At 46.1% G+C, this 14,461-nt stretch overlaps 1 protein-coding gene across 1 annotated transcript in view; it reads left to right on the top strand.

Annotated features, from left to right (window-relative positions):
- Positions 1–1,918: 1,918 nt before the first annotated feature.
- The window catches only part of GIGYF2 (GRB10 interacting GYF protein 2), a 159,450-nt gene continuing 146,907 nt past the window's right edge, over positions 1,919–14,461 (top strand). The window contains 1 exon segment of the mRNA XM_030575383.1: positions 1,919–2,023. The gene's annotated coding sequence lies outside the window, so the exon portion shown is untranslated.

The raw sequence follows: 14,461 nt of genomic DNA, 5'->3' as shown, positions 1-14,461 counted from the left end.
TGGACATGTCGTGAGAATGTCAGACGAGCGCATTCCTAAACAACTCTTCTATGGAGAACTCACCCAGGGAAAGCGCTCCCATGGAGGACAAAAGAAGCAGTTCAAGGACATGCTGAAGATCTCTCTGAAGTCCCTCGAGATCAACACCACCACAGGGAAACCCTCGCACTGAACCGTCCAGTATGGCGTAGCCTCATTCACACAGGCAGTAATACCTCTAACGCGAGGCATGCTGCTGAGGCTGAAAGAAAGTGTGAGCTGCGCAAGTCCAGAACTGCCCGCACATCATCGACAGTGCCATCATGTCTGCCACGTGTGACAGGACGTTCCACGCCCGAATCGGACTGATCAGTCATCTTTGGACGCACAGAGTCCGGTCATCAAACGAATGAGCTGTTGAGGTCTTCATCGACAATGATGGACAAACATACTGTGCATTTGTCCTTATTTAATTTAATTCTGTTTACTTCAGACAATTTATTCAGTTTGTCCAGATCATTTTGAATTTTAATCCTATCCTCCAAAATACTTGCAACCCCTCTGAGCCTGGTATTGTCTTCAAACTTTAAGTGTACTCTATATACTGTTATCTCAATCATTTATGAAGATATTGAACAGAATTGGACCCATGACCCCACTTGATATGCCCTTCCAGCTTGACTCTGAACCATAGATAACTTCTCTCTAGGAATGGTTTTCCAACTAATTATGCACCCACTTTATAGCAGCTCTATCTAGGCTACATTTCCCTAATTAGTTTGAGATCATGTGAGACAGTATCAAAAGCCTTATTGAAATCAAGATATACCACATCTACTGCTTCCCCCCATCCACAAGGATTGTTACTCTGTCAAACAAAGCTATTAGGTTAGTTTGACATGGTTTGTTCTTGATAAATGCATGTTGACTGTTACTTATCACCTTATCTTCTAGGTGTTTACAAATTGATTGTTTGATTATTTGCTCCATTATCTTTCTGGGTTCTTAAATTAAGCTGACTGATCTGTAAATTCCCATATTGTCATTATAGATTGGCACTATATTTATATGCTTGCAGGCCCCTGGACTCTCTCTCATCTTGCATGAGTTTTCAAAGATAATAGCCAATGGCTCAGATATTTCCTCAGTCAACCCCTTGAATATTCTAAGATGTATTTCATCAGGCCCTGAGCACTGATCAAGTTGCACTTACAGTCACTGCTTGCTTGGGAAAAGAAGCAGCCTGAACACCTTGACAGGGTGGTTGCTGCAGATGAAGTAGGGGTTGGCTACACGTCAGAGGGTTGAAGGAGTCTAGGCTCTATAGTGGATTAAGGTCATTACAGGCCAGGGGAAGGAAGACATGGGGCAGTTGAGAGCAGAAGAGTGAGATGTGCAGGGAGCGCAGGCTGTGGGGAAGCATCTGACCAGTCCCCTCGTTCAACATGGAGCTGGGTGCAGAGTGGGTCCATAGCTGGTACTAGGGTGACCAGATGTCCTGATTTTATAAGGACAGTCTCATTTTGGGGTCTTTTTTTTAATATAGGCTCCTATTACCCCTGTCCTGATTTTTCATATTTACTGTCTGGTCACCCTAGCTGGCACCTGGGTGACAGGATTGCGTGGCCTAGGCCCCCACTGCCAGAGCGAGTCTCAAGGAGGGGCAGGAGCCAGGGTGCCCCAGGGCAGGACAGCCCTGCACACTGTGGAAGCAGTGAGGGAAGCGCAGCATGGGCGGTGGGTACAGCTGGGTGGCGCAGGAGGTGACAGGCGGATAGCCCGGCGCTGCCGGCCTTATGCTCTCTCGAGGCTCTGTGCTGGCAGTAGGGCGGGGCTCGCGTCACTCGCGGCAGCCGTTAGCGTTAGGTCTCCCCATCTGTTAGCTCGCGCACTCCCGCAAACCGCCGCCATTCTCATCCGGGGCCTTCGCGAGTAGGTGGTGCCCTATATCACGTGACGATGCGTGGCGGCGCGACCGCCATCTTGTGTTGTGGGGAGTGAGGAATTGCCTCGGCTGTGAGAGATTCTCCGTCCGGGATCGCAGGTAATTAACCCTGCTGGCTCTGGCTGGCTCCCCTGGGCGCCGGGTTGTGTCTGAGCCTTTCTCCTTCCCGCTCGGGGCTTGTCTGTCTCGTACACGCGGCCCTGTTGCGGGAACGTGTGTAGGCCGCTTTGGAAGCACCGGCCTCGCCTACGGTTACTGCCCCGGAAAAGGGTACGGGAGCCAGCCTATGAGGAGGCGAGGTTGCTTGGACTTGGTTTATGGGATATAGGCCTTTCCCGGAGCCTCTGCGTTTGATCTTTTCCCCTTTGGCTTCCGAGGAGATTCCGGCGGCCTCACCCTGTCCTGTTCCCACCCCCTGGTGGCTCTGAGGGGTGGGGGCTTCGTCCAAATGGCCCCTTGGCAGCGGGTCGTGCCGCGGGTTGGGTGAGTGCTGCTGGACCGGAGCCTGTCAGGCAGCTGCGGGATTTCTCGGATTATCCCGGGCCATCTCCGGTTCCCGGTAATTTCCTTCTTATCCTGATTCCTGTGAACTCTCCTCTCCCACCCTAGCGGGACCGTCCCGTGTCCTGGGCGAGCCGTGGGCAGGTTCCGTTCGCACGGAAACCATACTCCTCTGAGCGTGCCTGGCCTTGTCATACTGCAGACACTAGGAGAGAAGAGCTGGTTCAGGACTGAGGCCTTCCCCTCAGTGAACTGGGTGTTAAGGGGAATAATCAGCAGCGTGGGACCTTGGAGGCCTTGGCAGGCTGAAGAGCCCATTGATCAGGATCATGTATTTTTGGTATTAATCCAAGATAAGTAGTCTCAATGTCAACAAAACACTCCCAGCACTTTCAAGCATATATAACTGCAGTTTAAATCAAGACAAGTTTGAGGTTAAGGGGATCAATACAGATTGACATAGTTGGAGTAAACCCTCCCCCCAAACATTCTCCTATGCCTATTACTTCAGCATGATGGCCTTGTTTTTTGTGGTTACTTTTGCCATTATTTTTGCTGTCCCTATTTTGTTCTCTGAATTTTATATCTGAATTCAGCTTTGTTGACTTTTTTAAAATTAATCATTTTCAGCTCATCACTGTTTGCTTTCTTGTTTCAGGAGCTAGCTTGTACCACTTTTTGAAAAATGTTTCCTTTTCCACAATTCTACTCATTTTATTTATTGCTTACTAAATTTTTATTAAAGAGAAACATGTCTGAGTAGAATATGTAATAGTTGGACATTATGATAATCTGGATCTTTTTGACAAAAACAGTTGTAATAGGAGTCAACAAAACTTCTAACATTTATTGAACTCACCTATTGCTGCTAATTCTATTGGTAGTAGGGCTGAAAGGAGCATTAGTATAGACAAGGCGTTGGTGGTCACTAATTTGTCTAGACTTTATCTAGCTCAGAGTTAGGGTTTGTCTCCACTTTCCATAGATCAACGCTGTGGTGATCAATCCACTGGGAATTGCTCTTCCCTTGACTCTGGTACTTCACCAGAACGAGAAGCATAAGATAAGTTGATGGTAGAGTTTTTCCTGTTGACCCAATACAGTGTAGACACAACAATAAGTTGACCTAATGTATGTCGACTCCGGCTACATTATTCATGTAGCTGGAGTTGAGTAACTTAGGTTGACTTAGCCCCATAGTGTAGACCTGCTATTAGCCAATACTGTGGAAATAAGCCTGTGCCCTATCAGTATGAGCAGGAGAATCCATGGAGGTGCAACCGTGGGAGAACTTTTTAAAGTAGCATGCACACACTCACCCAGTGAGGTAATTGGTGTCAGAGCTCTTGTGTCACAGAATGGATTCTTCATTGAGCCTGGACAAAATGCAAGATTCTGCTTCCTGGTTAACTGTATTAAATAGGTCAGAAATAGCGGTACCATCAACTGAAGTGGTACATTACAGTGAAAATTTAGTGGTCATAGCAAGACTTGACAGCTTGTTGACTCCACTGCTGTCTGAAGACTTAATGTATCTTTTCAGTTCTCTGACAAAGTTGTAAAATATTTTAGTGATTTCAGGAGCTGGACAGGGGTACCATGTCATCTGGGCATGTGGATATGCTTACACAAAGATTACATCCTCTGTCACTAGGTTTGCTGCAGAGCCTTTTTTGAACTGTTTTCCAGTATCTCTGTTTTCAGCTAATATAGATAATTAAAATACAGAATATTTATATTGCATCTTGGTTTACTACTCATTCTTTGAAAATGCATCAAGAGACCTGTGTAATGCATCAATAAAATTTCTCAAATACCTTGAACATCCCTTCTTTTCTCCAATAAAAAGGTGTCCAGCAAAGGGGCTTAAAGTATGATAAAATATTCCTTTTCTCTCTAAAATGTACAATAAATTTAAAGGAAAAACTGCTTGAAAAATCAGCTTTTTCTATGAAAACTCTGTAGTGGTCATAATTTAAAAGTAAATACTACAATAACCAAAAAGGTGGTGTAGAGCTTTGTTTTTTCCATTTTTACTTTTTTATAGTCAGTTTCACTATTTTCCCCTGTATAATCAATTATTTTGCTCTCTGAAAAGTCTTAAATGCCAACTGGGGAATAGAAAAATCTGTGTACACACGTTTTTAAAGGACATTTTAAAGCAAAACAATGCTGGTCCTTCCAAAGACTTAATATCTAAAAGATGCTCTGTCAGGAAGTGCAATTTTTTTAAGTTAAAACAAATCAAGTTGAATAATGCCTTTCATATTTATGAATACTTCAAAGAGGCAAATGAAGTTTTCCATTTGGGACATACTGTAGAATTGAAAGATTACGGGTAACCCACATGCACATTATCCATGTTGGCTGGATGGACTTTTTGCTAGTCTAAGCTCTGCCAGTGATATTTGCAGTGCAGTTAAAACTTAAGTTTTAATTGTAGACCTGGCCTTAGTTAAAAGTGACCTGCAAAGGGGAGTTGGTTGGAGACCCCTGATGCAATATTTTATTTCTTATTTTTCTTCTTTAATGTGTTGAGATTTTCTGCTTGTGTTTGACATTTGAAATATCCAAAATATTAAATGTTTATTTTCCTTTCTTTTGCTGGAGTTCTCTTTAGAAGTCCAAATAACTGATACAGGAGTGTCGTCCTCTCCCCGCTCCCCCCAATTGAAATGTTTCAAAAAGGTCTTGTCTTCAAGCTATTCCTTCAAGTAGAGTTAAATAGCTGTTAACCAACAGTCCCATGGTTTTTAAACCGTGATTTAAAAATTAATTTTCATCTGAGGATTCTGTACCTTGACTTTTTGATGTCATGATACTGGCTTTCCAGTATTTCTGTTCAAGGATATATTGAGATAAATGATTCATGAATCTTAAATATAAAACAATCAGGGGGACAAAAAGCTTAAACAAGGATTTTAAAGTTTGCTTTTAGACTGTATATGAAGGAAATGGTTGTAACCAAGAAGATTTAGTGATGATGTACATGTGAACAGTGTGCCCTCTTGTGGTTAGTTGCATATAAAAAAGAATGTAGGGTCCTGCTATACTACTTTTCTGTAACTCACTTTTAGTTCCAGTGGTAGTGGCAGGGTGTGAAGATACAGGATCAGGGTCTCAATCCCAGCTTTACAAATTTTGGTGTCTTTGTTAGTAATTTAATTTGCACCAATGGGTTTATTGCAGAATGATATCCAGCTGTCTTTCTCAAAATATGAAGAAACTTTCTCAAGCTGTTTTTGAATTAGTTAGCTAAAAATTTCCTGAACACAGAAGCCACTTAGCAGTAAATCCTTAGTTATGGTGATAAGTAGGGAGCCATTATAAATCCTGTGTTCATATTGCTTATACTTTTTCACAGAAAGTATTTTTATATTACTTCACTCAAGTACATCTGAGAGATTTCTGGAGAGTTTGACAGCAAGTGGTGAAAGCACTTAAATTATGGATGCTTTTAAAAGAAACTGCCTTATTTTAAAATTTTAAATACAGTTTCAATTATTTAAAGTACTTGTTTGCAGAAATCTGCCTTAATGTTTGACTTAGCTGCTTATGATGTGAGAGCAGCATTGCAGAAGTCTGGCTATCTTAGATAGTTATATTGCCCCCATGACTGTAGCATCTGAGAATCTCTTTTATTGGAATTATGCTTATAACACCTCTGGGAGGCAGAGAGAGTACCATTATCCCAATTTTACAAATGGTGAACTGAGACACAGAGAGGCTGTGACTTGCTCAAGCTTACACAGGAAGTCTATGAAGATGGGGCAAGGAATTCAGCACTAGGGTAGAGCCTTAACCACTGGACCATCCTTTCTCTATAGTTCATAAACTTTGTAGGGCAATGTGAAGTAGAGGGAACCAAGGGACCCCCCCCCCAGCTCCTAAGATCTGCATTTCCTATGGAGTATGGACAGTTGGGGATCCTGCAGAGCTCTTCAAGGCCAGCATGGAGCTCCTGAGGCTTTTTGTTTTAAAAATACATTACTAAAATTACAGTGTAGGTATGCCAAGGAGTGTTATAGTTTAACATACCCTCCCCCCAGGCATTTAAAAATATGGTAACAAACAGTTTAGGAAGGTACTTAAATATGCAAAGATATTCACCATTCAGACAATATTTTAAGTGTACCTATCTAAAACATCAGATTGTATATTCTAAAATCCTTTAAAGGTCATTGTAAACTTGAAATATATTCAGTTTTAAAAAATGGCTTCAATGTAATTTCAGGTACACTTCTCTGAGTTCCCCTGTCAACTTTTGTTAGTGCTTTACAACCACATAATCCTATTTTCAAAATGTTTTTCTCTCCCTGAGCTGTCCCAAAAACCCACACAAACATGCAAAATTAATTAAAGCGGAAAGATTAAATTGACTATATGGAAAGTGCTGTCAAATGCACCAAGTAAACAGGTGAAACAGGCTATCCATAAAAGTAATAAAACTGGAAATCAAGGCTTTTTTCTGCTGTTTAAACATTTTTTTTAAAGTAGGCAAAATTTATTTTACTCTTGTGAAATTTTTTTCTTTCATGATTTGATCTTTTAACTCTGTTCTCATGTCTTCCAACAGGGAAATGCTTGTGTCACAGAACCAAACCAAAAGTTGAAATGCTTCTTAAATCACTGACTGCAAATGAAAATGTCATACATGGTATAGATATGTGGATTCCTCTTTCTCTTGTGTGGTAAATAATATTTGAATGGACTGAGATTTTTGGTCTAAATGTGTAAAGTGACTTTAGATGAAAGATGTGTGGTAGGTATCTGGAAGATAGTGAGCCTCTCTAGGGAGGATAAATCAAGACAACATAAGAATTCTATTGTATTGGGAGTGTAGATGGGTTTTCTGCCTCATGGTGGAATGAGGAGAGTGTGTGGAGATGATGATTCTGGACTGTTTGAAGACTGAAGTGATACGTTCTGGTCTCATGACCCACTTACAGGTGAGTAGTTGGAATGGGATAAGGTTGAGCTTCTGGTTTATGTGTGAGATGTAAGAGCTGAGATGTTAGTGTTACTGGCTAATAATCAGTGGTTGAGCCATTGTCTTAGCCATATATGGAGAGTTTGTAGCACATGTTGGAAACTGATGTAAGATGAGAGGATATAAAATGTTTCTTATTTATAGGTGGAGGCTGAACAGGGATATGGGACATAGTTAAGCTCCCCCCCACACCCAAAATATGCAGCTTACAACTACATCAGAAATCATGCACTTGATTCAGAGCTCCCCTCTTTGCAGAGGGTTCAGTTAGAGTTGGATCAGGTAGTTGTTTCACTGTTTCCTTTCCCTTACTGTTTGCATTGCAGTAGTGCTTAGAGGCCTCATTTAGGATCACATCTCCATTGTGGTAGGTACTCTACAATCACACAGGGAGGTTTTCAGTCTAATTTGAAACACAGCAAGTGAGTGTAACTGCCCTCCTCTTCTGCTCCATGCAGGAAAGATTTCTCCATGAATCCCTATGCTATAGAGAAGGTGATCGACACGGAGGTGGTGGTGATATGCTCTTATATATGTTGTATATTATGTATATATACATGCATAGGTGCCGACTTCATGGGTGCTGTGGGGCTGGAGCACCCACAGAGAAAAATTAGCGGGTGCTCTGCACCCACCGGCAGCCAAGCTCCCCCAACGTCAACGTCACCGCCTCCTTCCCCGAGCGCACCGCCTCCCCGGTCTTCCCCCTCCTAGCGCTTCCTGCCCATTTCCTAACTGCAGTTTGGCGGCGCTTTGGACTTTCTGGGAGGAAGGGAGGGAGAGGAGTGGGGTTGCGGCACGTTTGGGGGAGGAGGTGGTAAAGTGGTGGGGCAGGGACTTGTGGAAAGGGAGTGGAATTGGGGTGGGATGAGGGTGGTGCGGCCGGCGGTGCATGTCAAGCACCCACGGGGCAGAGGAGAAGCCGGTGCCTATGTATACATGGTAGCAACCTTTATTTAAAGCTAATTTTTTTTATCAGTTGGTTAAAGCAGACTGCCCTGTTACTAGCCTGTTGCACCATCATCTTGTCTCTTACCCTATATAAAAGCTATACTGGCATGTTTCAGAGCGGCTCCTTAGTGAAAAGACGACTTTGTAGTAGTTTTTTTGTGGGAGAGTTCTTGAAGTACCTTTCCAATGAAAATCTAGAAATGCTTTATCACTCTGAAATATCCATTTTCTAAACATGTTTACTACCTGGGTGCATGGAAAATCTTGCAAAGTAGGGAAAACATAATTGAGAATCATAAAACATGCTATAGCTATATGAGGCCTACAGAGGTCTTGTTGGGTAAATTAACGTGAAAATGATTGTTCATTCCAGGAATCCTTTTATTTGTGTGCCTTGACTTCATATGTTTTGAAATGTTATACATACATTCTGCTGGATTTGAATGAGTTTTGTAGCAGTAACAGCATCATGTGATAGCTGGAAGGGAGGCACTATATAGGTTCTACCTCTGGAACAGATAGTGGCAGTATACTACTAATTAGATAGGATGGCTTAGGTCATGTCTAAGCTAGCACGTAAGTTGGCAAAACTTTCGTTGCTCAGTGATGTGAAAAAAAACCACCCTGAACTACACAAGTTTTGCCGGCATAAGCATTTGTGTGCATGGTGCTATATTGGCAGGAGCTGCCACTTGTGGAGTTGGTTTTATTAGGTTGATGGGAGAGATCTATCCCATCACATAAGGCGTTTACATGAGCACTCTCACAGCAGCACAGCTGCATTGGTACAGCTGTGATGCTGTAAGCTTATAAGTATAGACATGGCCTTCGTTTGCAGTGTGGTGACTATATGACTTGGCATCATAATGTGTGGCATGTTAGTGGAACTGCTGGGGAAGAGCACTGCTCTGGTACAGAGCAAGAAACATTTACCAGCCACTTGCTAGGTAGAGACTCATATGAAAGGGCTTTTATATTTTTTATTTTTTTGTTTGTGTTGGACGCTAGTAAGGCCTAGAAGCATCATTTTGGTGAGAAACTCAGATTCTATTCCAGTCAGTTGGGAAGGGTGCTGTCCCTAGATGAGGGTTGGGCATACTTTTTGGGCCGAGGGCCACATCTGGGTGGGGAAATTGTATGCAGGGCTGGGGTAGGGGGTTGGGGTGCAGGAGGGAGTGCGGAGTGTGAGAGGGGTTGTGGTGTGCAGGGAGGGGCTCAGGGCAAGGGATTGGTGCAGAGGAGGGGTGCAGAGTGTATGAGGGGGCTCAGAATGGGGTTGGAGTGGAGGAGGGGTGCGGACTGAGGGAGGTGGCTCAGGGCAAGGGGTTGGGGTGCAGGGTGTGGCAGGGGGCTCAGGGCAAGGGGTTGGGGTGCAGGAAGAGGGTGTGGCAGGGGGCTTGGCAGGCGGTTGGGGTGCAGATTGCAGGCAGGGGGCTTAGGGCAAGGAGTTAGGTGGGGTGCAGGAGGGGTTTGGGCCTGGGCCCGGTGCCGCTTACCTAAAGCGGCTCCAGGGTGGCAGCAGCGCACATGGGGGGGCCAGGGCAGGCTCCCTGCATACCTGCCCGGGCCCCATGCCATGCTGCTCTGGGAAGCGCTGTAGCCCCTGTGGGAGGGGAGTGGGGCGGAGAGCTTCATGTGCGTTGCTCTATCGGTACCTCCAGATACCTCCCCCTGAAGTTCCCATTGGCCAGGGTTCCCTATTCCCGGCCAATGGGAGCTGTGGGGGATGGGACCTGGAGGCAAGGACAATGCACAGAGCCCTCTGCCCCCCTGCTGGGGGCACATGGAAGAGGTGCCAGCTGCTTCTTAGAGTGGGCCAGAGCCCACAGTGCCATGGAGGGGAATCCCGCGGTCCGGATCCAAAGCCCTGAGGGGCCGGATCCATCCTGCGGATTGTAGTTTGCCCACCCCTGCCCTAGATTCTGCCTGGAGGCTTAATCTTTCACGTCTTTTTAAAACATTGGTGCTCCCTTCCGCTTCTGATCTGTTGAAGGAGTAAAAGATCTTTCTCCCTCCCTATTCCGCTGCTGGAGAATGGGGATCTCCCATTACTCTGATGCTTTGCAACTCTCCTAGCTGCTGATGCAAAATGGGTGGGTAGGTGGAGTCTCTGCTATTTCACATCCTTCCTCTTGGCTCTTATGGGGGCAGGGTTAGGATCTTTAACCTATCCTTTTTTTCCTATCAAGCTCTCCCTTCAATACTTCCAATTCCTGTCTCTTATGCTACTGAATTCTATATAGCAGCTGTGAAAGTGACCAACCAATGGCTAGTTTCACTTTGAGAATGCTACTACTGGTAACAGGCACTGAAGCAAAGGCTGCCCAAAGACTCAGAATATTTTGTAGTGGTTCAAAGTGGGAAGGTTATATTTCCAATCATAAAAGTTAGAAATGTAATTAATATAGAGTCTTAGCTTCTGCAGAAATGATGTCTTCGGAGTCCTCTACTGTAGGGAAAGCTTTCTATTAACTATAGGCGAGTGAATTTTCCAAGCCCTGCTCTATGAGACCTGAAGGTTGAAATGGCTGTGTAGAACAGACATGGGCAAACTACGACCCACAGGCCACATCCAGCCCGCGGGACCGTTCTTCCTGGCCCCTGAGCTCCCAACCAGGGAGCCTAGTTCCTGGCCCCTCCCCTGCTGTCCCCTCTTCCCTGCAGCCATGCCACCGTTTGGGCCACACTCTGGCCCGCCGCTCCTGGTGGGCAGCATGAGGAGCGCAGCTGGCTCTGGCCGGATGTTGCAGCTGTGAGCTCCTGCTGCTGGTAAGGGGGTGGGAGGCGAGAGGGTTAGGTTAGGGAGCGGGGAGGTTCTGGGGGGCAGTCAGGGAGGAGGGGCAGTTGGATGAGGTGGAGGTTCTGGGGGGGCAGTCAGGGGATGGGCAACAGGGAAGGTTGGGAGTGGGATTCCCAGGGAGTCTGTCAGGGGGCAGGGATGTGGATAGGGGTCGGGAGGGCAGTCGGGGCAGGGAGCAGCAGGGGGTTGGATAAGGGGGTGGGATCCCGGGGGGCAGTTAGGGGCACGGGGTCCTGGGAGGGGATGATCAGGGGACAAGGAGCAGAGGGAGGTTGGACAAGGAGTGGGAGTCTTGGAGGGGATGGGGTGTGGATAGGGGTTGGGGCATTTGGGACAGGGAGCAGGAGAGGTTGGATAGGGGGTGGGGGTCCTGGGAGGGGGCGGTCAGGAGACAAGGAGCAAGGGGCGTTGGATGGGTTGGGAGTTCTGAGATGGGCAGTCAGGTGGGGAGTGGGAGAGAACGGATAGGGGGTTGGGGGCCAGGCTATTTCGGGAGGCACAGCCTTCCCTACCTGGCCCTCCGTACAGTTGCGCAACCCTGATGTTGCCCTTGAGCCAAAAATTTGCCCACCCCTGGTGTAGAGAGATGTATGTTTTAAGTCTCCTGGGTAAACACTGAATTGCTTGAGAAGAAAAAAACACAGCTCTCCCTTTTCATGTTCACATGTTCATGATGATATTTCAGCATGTGTTGGAAAAATGGCTGAGGTGAGAGTATTGCTTGCTCTTCTTCAGAGTTCAGATCTCCCAAAGTTTAAAACGTGTAGCAGTCCTAAAGATGTAAATTACAATCAGAAGAGCTTTGAAGTGGGCAGTGATGAGTTCCCTAAAATTACAAATTTTGTTGAGCTTGTTGCTTTGAATATGAGCTTCTGTTCTGCATTTTGTCTACTTTGATTTTGCTTTATACTACCCATGGGGGATTCCACAAGAAGGCAATCAGAACTTGACAAGATGCCACTAGTAAGGATATGATTTATTCATCGAGGTCATGGATTCCATGACTTTAACGGGCCTCCGTGACTTCTTCGGGTTCAGCCCACACTGGAACAGCAGCAGGGATTGGAGCTGTCACATCTCCACCCCCTTGTGGCTGCAGTGTGGTCTGAAGCTGTCCCACAGGTTCACACCCCCCCCCCCCCCGTGGCTGCAGCTGTCCCATTTCCCCTACCCCAGCGGGGCCTGGAGCTGTCCCACTTCTCCCCCTACCACCCTCAATGGTTGTAGTGGGGGCTTGAGCAGTCCCGTCCTATGTGGCAGTCAGTCCTTCCCCCTCCCATTTATTAGTAAAGTCACAAACAGGTGATGGGCTTCTATGAATTTTACTTTATTGCCTGCGACCTGTCTGTTTAATAAACATAACCATGACAAAATCTTAACCTTAGCCATTACCCTCAAAACTTCATGGCAGACTATCATGGATGAAAACAGGCTTGTTTAACTGTTTCTGAGAATCATGGTAGGGAAAAATATGTTTTGCCCATGTTTAAAAAAGCTCTTACAGCCACTTAAGTGAGAAGCTCAGGTGTCTCCATTTGGAGAAAGGGCTTAGCATTTGATGGGAGGCTTGCCCTGGTGTCAGGGATGTGTCTTCTGTCCGTGTGAAAATTTACCCAAATTGGTCCACAGTGAGGGGAGTAAATAGGAACAGGGAGTATGAGCAGAAGGGAACTGGCTGGGGTGGGTGGGACAAAGCAGAAGAGTCAGTAACTACTAGAGCACACTCTGTACAGAACCTGGAATTGAACCTACTATTCCCAACTCTTGACATTCTGTTGCTGTCTAGCAAATAGCCTGTGAGACACCTGTCTTCTCCCTTCTAGGGCATGTTCACATAGAAAATAGTAGCAGCCTTCTCCTGCTACCAGACGCTCCCTTCCATCAAATGGAAGAGGAATGGACTGTGGATCTGAAGATGATGACCCATATGCAGGTCCTTATGGTTCCACGTGATGGCACTTTTGTATTTTCAATATAAGTTTTAAAAAACTCAGGAAAATACGTTAACTGTAGGAAGTGGAAGAATGGTCGTCTTGTTAAAGCATTTGAATGTTGTCTTGGAGAACTGGATTTTATCCCTTTCTGAGCCACAGAGTTCCTATGTGATGTTGGGCAGGTCACATAAACGAAAATTTCCACAGATGACCACTGTGTGGTGCTGATTTTCTGGATAACCAGTTTGAGACACTTGTAGTCTGATGTGCAGAACACTCCCAACTGTAAGGTCAGTGGGAGCTGGCCTCTGAACATAAAATTTGCTTATCCCTCCTTGGCCACATGGTAGCCTGCGTGTACGTCATTGCCTTTGCTCACCTCCACCTTCGCTGCCTACAGATGTGACTCCAGAGAGTTTAGTCACCCCTATGGCATGCTACGTACCTTATGCTGACTCTTCCCCCCCCCCCCCAGGTGCTCTCATTCCTCCAGTGGTGGACCGACCTGCAACAGGTCTGTGTAGGTATCCCCTTCCTCCCATCCTCCACGGACAGGCGATCATACAGACACATCCTTTGCAGAATGGGAAGCACACATGGGAGAGTGTATGATGCAAGTGACCTGGACCCCTTGGGAATCCAGATGCACATCAATATTCTGGAACTCCAGACAGTACGGAGAATGTGTCAAGCATTTCTTCCATCCATTGGCTCCCATCATGTTCTCATCATGTTGGACACCACTACCATTACCACTACCATTTATTACATCCACAAATAAGGGGACACTAGGTTGTGCTGTGTGTGCCAAGGTGGCCAATCTATGGGATTGGTACATTGCCCACAAGATCCTGTTGTTGGCAGCCTGTATTCTGGGTGCTCAGAATGTGATTGCAGAACATTAATGGCCAACCACAAGTGGGAACTCCACAACATTGTAGTAAGCGACATTTTGAACCTATGGGGACTCTAACCAGAGACCTCTCTGCCTCCCAGTCCAGCAACAAATGCAGCACATATTGCTCTAGAGCAGTAGTTTTCAAACTTTTTTTTTTTTCTGGTGACCCAGGTGAAGAAAATTGTTGTTGCCCGCAAGCCAACAGAGCTGGGGCAGAGGGTTAGGGTGCAGAAGTGAGGACTGCATAGTGGGGATGGGGAATGAGGGTTTCAGGGTGTGGGAGGGGGCCCTGGGCTGGGGCAGGGAGTTGGGATGTGGGAAGGGGTAAGGGCTCTGGGCTGGGGTTGCAGGGTCTGGGATGGGGATGAGGAGGTTGGAGTGCAGGAAGGGACTCCAGGTTTGAGGGAGGTCTCAGGGTTGGGGCAGGGGATTGGGGTGCAGGCTTACCTCTGGCAGTCCCTGA

The sequence above is a fragment of the Gopherus evgoodei genome, chromosome 9, assembly GCF_007399415.2.
Source record: "Gopherus evgoodei ecotype Sinaloan lineage chromosome 9, rGopEvg1_v1.p, whole genome shotgun sequence".
Lineage (NCBI taxonomy): Eukaryota > Metazoa > Chordata > Testudines > Testudinidae > Gopherus > Gopherus evgoodei.
The sequence above is the reverse complement of the archived record's forward strand: the minus strand, read 5'-3'. Positions and strand labels throughout refer to the sequence as shown.